Source organism: Mauremys mutica, chromosome 15, assembly GCF_020497125.1.
Source record: "Mauremys mutica isolate MM-2020 ecotype Southern chromosome 15, ASM2049712v1, whole genome shotgun sequence".
NCBI lineage: Eukaryota > Metazoa > Chordata > Testudines > Geoemydidae > Mauremys > Mauremys mutica.
This window is the reverse complement of record NC_059086.1, coordinates 3713739-3721178: the sequence shown is the minus strand read 5'-3', so window position 1 is coordinate 3721178 and position 7440 is coordinate 3713739. Positions and strand designations below refer to the sequence as shown.

The 7440-nt window shown below is 58.2% G+C and overlaps 1 protein-coding gene across 2 annotated transcripts in view; it reads left to right on the top strand.

Moving 5' to 3' along the window:
• The first annotated feature begins 5368 nt into the window (after positions 1-5368).
• LRFN1 (leucine rich repeat and fibronectin type III domain containing 1) overlaps positions 5369-7440 on the top strand; it is a 53098-nt gene continuing 51026 nt past the window's right edge. For both annotated transcript variants that reach the window (XM_044987970.1, XM_044987969.1), the window contains exon 1: positions 5369-5776. The gene's annotated coding sequence lies outside the window, so the exon portion shown is untranslated. The remainder of the gene's footprint in view (positions 5777-7440) is intronic.

Genomic DNA, 7440 nt, shown 5'->3' with positions numbered 1-7440 from the left:
GTGCACAGCGGTTTGGGTGCCCTCTGTGCTTTCAAGGGTCATGGGTTCGATCCCCCGCTGAGTCAGCCGGTGACCGGCTGGGGAAGGGACCAGAGGCTGCACATCTGGACCAGCTGAGATCACGTCGCTGCCTGTTTAGCCTGAGATAAAAAGCCAGCTCCGGCTGCAGAGCTGGGACAGTGGTATTCCTGGGCGCCTGCAGGAGCAGCCTTTGAACAGAAGTGCCAGACGTGCGGCCTCACAAATCAGATGCTAATGGCTGGGGGGGGGGCTTTGCTCCCCAAGCAGCGAATGCATCTTCCATGAATCTCCAGTCCTGACGAGGTGACTCCCCATTATGATGCTGGTGTTGGAATGGCGGAGTGGGGTGGGGTGGGGTGGGTCAGCTCAGCTGCCCTCCCCCGCTGCTCCCCTTCAAAGCAGAAGCCGCTCTGGGAGCTCAGTATGAAGTGTCATGTGCCAAAGCGGATGTGGAAACAAAACTGTGATGACAGATCAGTGGCGCAGCCGGCCTGGTATCCCCCCCTCCTCCTGCAGGGTCCTGGCCTGGACCCATGGGCCCATCTAGCCTGGTATCCTGCCACCCACTTCAGAGCTTGTCTTTCGCCCACAGAACTGGGTCTTGCTTCATGCAGCTCCAGCTTGGCCCATGGCTCCTTCCTTGGCCTTTTACAGGCCCGGTTACCAGTTTGGATCCCGATGAAGGAACGTGCTGAGAGTCCAATGAATGGTAACCCACTGTGGAGTGGATGGATGGAGGGTGTAAGGAGATGGATGGATAGATGGGGGTGTAAGGGGATGGATGGATGGAGGGTGTAAGGGGATGGATGGATAAGATGGGGTGTAAGGGGATGGATAGATAGAGGGTGTAAGGGGATGGATGGATAAGATGGGGTGTAAGGGGATGGATAGATAGAGGGTGTAAGGGGATGGATGGATAAGATGGGGTGTAAGGGGATGGATAGATGGGGGTGTAAGGGGATGGATGGATAAGATGGGGTGCATGGGGATGGATAGATAGAGGGTGTAAGGGGATGGATGGATAAGATGGGGTGCATGGGGATGGATAGATGGGGTGTAAGGGGATGGATGGATAAGATGGGGTGCATGGGGATGGATAGATGGGGGTGTAAGGAGATGGATGGATAGATGGGGGTGTAAGGGGATGGATGGATGGAGGGTGTAAGGGGATGGATGGATAAGATGGGGTGTAAGGGGATGGATAGATAGAGGGTGTAAGGGGATGGATGGATAAGATGGGGTGTAAGGGAGATGGATAGATAGAGGGTGTAAGGGGATGGATGGATAAGATGGGGTGTAAGGGGATGGATAGATGGGGGTGTAAGGGGATGGATGGATAAGATGGGGTGCATGGGGATGGATAGATAGAGGGTGTAAGGGAGATGGATGGATAAGATGGGGTGCATGGGGATGGATAGATGGGGTGTAAGGGGATGGATGGATAAGATGGGGTGTAAGGGGATGGATAGATGGGGGTGTATGGGGATGGATGGATAAGATGGGGTGTAAGGGGATGGATAGATAGAGGGTGTAAGGGGATGGATAGATAAGATGGGGGTGTAAGGGGATGGATGGATGGAGGGTGTAAGGGGATGGATGGATAAGATGGGGTGTAAGGGGATGGATGGATGGAGGGTGTAAGGGGATGGATGGATAAGATGGGGTGCATGGGGATGGATGGATGGAGGGTGTAAGGGGATGGATGGATAAGATGGGGTGTAAGGGGATGGATAGATGGGGGTGTAAGGGGATGGATGGATAAGATGGGGTGCATGGGGATGGATAAGATGGGGTGTAAGGGGATGGATGGATAAGATGGGGTGCATGGGGATGGATAGATGGGTGTAAGGGGATGGATGGATAAGATGGGGTGTATGGGGATGGATAGATGGGGGTGTAAGGGGATGGATGGATAAGATGGGGTGCATGGGGATGGATAGATGGAGGTGTAAGGGGATGGATGGATAAGATGGGGTGCATGGGGATGGATAGATGGGGTGTAAGGGGATGGATTGATAAGATGGGGTGCATGGGGATGGATAGATGGGGTGTAAGGGGATGGATGGATAAGATGGGGTGCATGGGGATGGATAGATGGGGTGTAAGGGGATGGATGGATAAGATAGGGTGTAAGGGGATGGATAGATGGGGGTGTAAGGGGATGGATGGATAAGATGGGGTGTAAGGGGATGGATGGATGGAGGGTGTAAGGGGATGGATGGATAAGATGGGGTGTAAGGGGATGTATGGATGGGGGTGTAAGGGGATGGATGGATAAGATGGGGTGCATGGGGATGGATAGATGGGGGTGTAAGGGGATGGATGGATAAGATGGGGTGTAAGGGGATGGATAGATGGAGGGTGTAAGGGGATGGATGGATAAGATGGGGTGCATGGGGATGGATAGATGGGGGTGTAAGGGGATGGATGGATAAGATGGGGTGCATGGGGATGGATAGATGGGGGTGTAAGGGGATGGATGGATAAGATGGGGTGCATGGGGATGGATGGATGGAGGGTGTAAGGGGATGGATGGATAAGATGGGGTGCATGGGGATGGATAGATGGGGGTGTAAGGGATGGATAGATAAGATGGGGTGCATGGGGATGGATAGATGGGGGTGTAAGGGGATGGATGGATAAGATGGGGTGCATGGGGATGGATAGATGGTGTGTAAGGGGATGGATGGATAAGATGGGGTGCATGGGGATGGATGGATGGAGGGTGTAAGGGGATGGATGGATAAGATGGGGTGCATGGGGATGGATAGATTGGTGTGTAAGGGGATGGATGGATAAGATGGGGTGCATGGGGATGGATAGATGGGGGTGTAAGGGGATGGATGGATAAGATGGGGTGCATGGGGATGGATGGATGGAGGGTGTAAGGGGATGGATGGATAAGATGGGGTGCATGGGGATGGATAGATGGGGGTGTAAGGGGATGGATGGATAAGATGGGGTGCATGGGGATGGATAGATGGGGGTGTAAGGGGATGGATGGATAAGATGGGGTGCATGGGGATGGATAGATGGGGTGTAAGGGGATGGATGGATAAGATGGGGTGTAAGGGGATGGATGGATGGAGGGTGTAAGGGGATGGATGGATAAGATGGGGTGTAAGGGGATGGATGGATAAGATGGGGTGCATGGGGATGGATAGATGGGGTGTAAGGGGATGGATGGATAAGATGGGGTGCATGGGGATGGATAGATGGGGGTTTATGGGGATGGATGGATAAGATGGGGTGTAAGGGGATGGATGGATAAGATGGGGTGTAAGGGGATGGATGGATGGAGGGTGTAAGGGGATGGATGGATAAGATGGGGTGTAAGGGGATGGATAGATGGGGGTGTAAGGGGATGGATGGATAAGATGGGGTGCATGGGGATGGATAGATCGATTCACTAGGCATAGATAAACTTGGCAGATTTCATTTTTATTTTTTATAATTTTGGCTGATAATCTCAATGTTTATTTTTAAGCATTTCCCCGTTTAAATGTTGGGGGAAATTTTGGGGAAGGGGGGGTCAGACGGCAGTGGGGGGGAGGGGTCAGATGAGAGCAGACCCTGAGATTCAAAAAGTGAACCCTTGATAGCTGTGAAACCACAGGTGGGCACGCTCCCAGGACAAAGCCGGCCAGGGAACGGGCCGTCCCGCACCCGCGCTTGTCTCACTGTGTCTGTCTGTAAATGGGGATTGTGAGGGATGGGAATATTTTGGGGGCGGTTTGAGTGCATCTGTGGTGAAATCGAGAGGGATCGACGTCTACTGGTGAAAATTGAATCCTTCCAAGTGCACACGCACACACACGTTTGCACCCTGGGCGATTGCGCTTCAAGGCTGGATGGGACGCTGGAGCAGTGGAGGAAGTTGCCTCAAACCCGCCATCCCCTCTCCCAGGGCGGTTGGGGGGGTGTGTGTCATTAAGTGAACGCTGCGCCAGTCCCTGTGATCCCCACGTCGCACCCCTGCCTGTGGGGCCTGTGCCGAGTGGGGGAAGGGTTAACAAAACTAGGGACACGCGTGGCCATGTGCCCGTCCCCACTTGCTGGCTGTAGCCACTAATGGCTCCTGGGAAGAAGCCCCCTAGTGACCGAGCCCTCATGGGCAGGGAGGGGTTCGGGGCTCTCAGCTGGCCCCAGCTGTGCAGGGAGGGTGTCTGGAGTACTGGCTAAGTCCCTGGTGTGGTGGGGGGAGCTTGGGCCTGCTAAAAGCCTATTGGGCCCCGAGCTGTGGGGCGGTAGACACCAGCGGGGGGGCTGAGGCCAGAGGGGGAACTTGTGCAAACTCTTCCTTTGGCCTCAAGTGAACTCCTGCCCGGCCCTCGTGCGAGCTCCCACTCTGACCTCGTGTGAACTCCTGCCCGGCCCTCGTGCGAGCTCCCACTCTGCCCTCGTGGGAGCTCCTGCCCCACCCTCGTGCGAGCTCCCGCCCCACCCTCGTGCAAGCTCCCGCCCCACCCTCGTGCAAGCTCCCGCCCCACCCTCGTGCAAGCTTCTCCTGCTCCACCCATGTGTTCCCTTTATTCAGTTGTCATCTGTCCCTCCAGCTGCCCTCCCCTGCCCCCACCGGATTTCTCCATGTCCTTCCATCCCTCTGTTCAGTTCTCTGGCAGATCCTCCCTCCCTCCGTGTCCTCCTGTGCTCTGCCCTTCGGCCCTCACCTGGGTTCCTTTGCGGGGAGGTAAATACCTACCTAGCCCCCTCCCCATCCCTCTGCCTGCCTGGCTCTGCCATCTGTCCAGCCCCCCCCCACCTCCTCCTGCCTGGCTGCCTCTCTCAGTCCATCCCAGACACACCCAGCCCAGCCTCTGTTCTCTGCCCCCGTCCCTTGCACCTGCTTGTCTCATCCCTCTGTTCCTCCATCTCCCATCCCCCCGCAGCGTCCTGTCCCCTGGCTGCCCCCATCTCTCTGCAGCTTCCCAGCTGCGTCTGTCCCTGCCCTTCCCCCTCCCCGCCGCCCAGCTCCCTCCCGGCTCCGGCTCCGGCTCCTCCGTGCAGCTGCTGCAGTGCTAAAGATTTCCAATGGGTGTTGTATCGCCCCGCCTCCCCGCGCGCCCCTCCCGCCCCAAATCCCTCCCTCTCCATCTGCAGGAAAGGGGCAGACCCGCCTCCCTCCCTCCCTCCCCTCCCCGCCCCCCCAGCCTCCCGCTTTCCCCTTCACCCCCCCCCCCGCTTCTCGGCGTGGAGGGGGGGCTGCGAGGCGACCCGATCCTGCCGTGCGCCCTGGCCCGTGCGCCCTGGCCTCTCCGCCCGGCTCCGGGGAGGCGCGTCCCCTTTGCGCTCCGCCTCCCCCTCCTCCTCCTTCCCAGCCCAGCCCCGGCTCTGCGGGCTGGGAAAAGCCAAGGAAGAAGCCGCGAACGGCGGCGGATCGCCCCCCCCTCCCGGATCCGGATCGCCGGGGAACCGAGCCGGGCCAAAGCCCCCCTCCCCCCCCCCACCTCTCCAAAGCGCAGGATCATCCGGGGCAGCCCCAGCTCAGGAGGGAGTCGGGGCCCAGCCAGCCCCCCCCCGCCTTCCCTTTGCGGATCCAGCCCCGAGACCTGCTTTTGTTTGTGGATTTCTCCGATGGAGCCTGCAGGGGACCGGCCTGGTGGGGCCCCTTGAGAGCCCCCCCGCCCCCGCTCCGAGCAGGGCGCACGGAGCCCTCTGGATCCATCCGGCATCCCCGGGGGGGGCGGGGGAGAGAAAGAAAAATCCAGGATGGCACCTCCCATAGGCTGAGCGAGCCCCGCTGCTCCCCGAAAAGGTACGTGCAACCTGGGCTGCGGGGCGGGTTCCCCTTCGCCAGCGGTGGGGGAGGGGGGAAGATTTGGGGTGGGGGCTTCTGGGGTTGGGTTTTATCGGGGGGGGGGAGGGGAGGTTTGGAGATGTGATGCCAAGGCTGGGGGTTGGTCATGTGCGGTGGGGGGAGCGGGGGTAAGACCCTGCCAGGGCTGGGCTGTGTGTGTGGTGGGTTGGGGGGGGGGTCGTGCCAGGGATGGGGAGTTGGTGGGTTGGGGGATCATTCCAGGAATTGGGGGGGGGGTTGGGTGGGATCGTGCCAGGGATGCGGGGGGGGGGGGTTGGTGAGGGGGGTGTGTGTGTGTGGCAGGGAAGGGGTGGGGGAGTTGTATTGCGTTATACCAGCACTTGGATTTGGTAAAGTGGTAGGGGGATTTTTTTGGTGGGGGTGGGGGTAAGGAGGGGGCATTGTCTGGCATCGCTGCCAGTTCTCTGCCTGGCTCAGATTCTCATCCGCTGCAGGGGCTGGGTGGTGCTGCCAGACACACTGGGGTGGCACCTGGTTACGAAGCGTGTGTGTGTGTGTGTGTGTGTGTGTGTGTGTGTGTGTGTGTGAGATCCTTGCCAGCTCTCGGGGAAGCTGGGTCTTAGACCCCCCACCAACGCAACCCAACCAGCGCAGGGTGGGATCTTTGCTCTGCTGCTGTCCATGGTGCTCAGCTGCAGAGAGCTTCTCTGGGGAGTGCATCAGCCTGGAGACAGACATTTCCTCACCTGGTGCATGGGATGGCGGGGAGGGGGGGGAGGGGGCTTATCAGACAAATATCAGGGCAGAGCTGGTCCATAGACCCCCCCCTCCTCGATCTGGTGCATTTGCCTCTCCCATCGGAGCCCTGCAGAGTCTGATGGAAAATCATTGCACCCGGGAAGCTGCAGCGCCGGCGCCTCGATACCTGGAAAACCTTGTCCAGGCTTCGGATTTGATCTGACGGCTCCCACCCCAGCCCCCTCCACAGCCCCTCGGGTGGGGGTGTCGGTCACCATATTGGTAGCTGGGTGGAGAGGGTGACCCCCCCCCCCAGACGCGCATCCACACGGAACCCGGTCGGACCTGGCCCCTGGGTGCCTGTGCCCAGCCTCAGCTTGTTGCTAGACTGGCTTGTTTCTCTCTCCTGCCCCCAAGGTTGCTGGACGATGCTTTTGGAGCCGGGGCTGAAGGGAGGATCAGAGGCCGGGGAGCACACGCAGTGTCGGCGGCCTGGTTTTTTTAAAATTGTGGATCGCTCTTGTCTATTCACATGCACACACACACACACAAACACACACACATACACTGACACACATTGACATTTGCACACTGACACACACAGGGACATGCACACTGACACACATTCACACACACATACATTGGTGCATTGCCATGCTCACACTGACACACTGACATTCACACACATGGACACATGGTGACATGCTCACACTGACACATTGACATTCACACACACGGACAAATGGTGACATGCTCACACTGACACACTGACATTCACACACACAGACACATGGTGACATGTTCACACTGACACACTGACATTCACACACACACAGACACATGGTGACATGCTCACACTGACACACTGACATTCACACACACGGACACATGGTGACATGCTCACACTGACACATTGACATTCA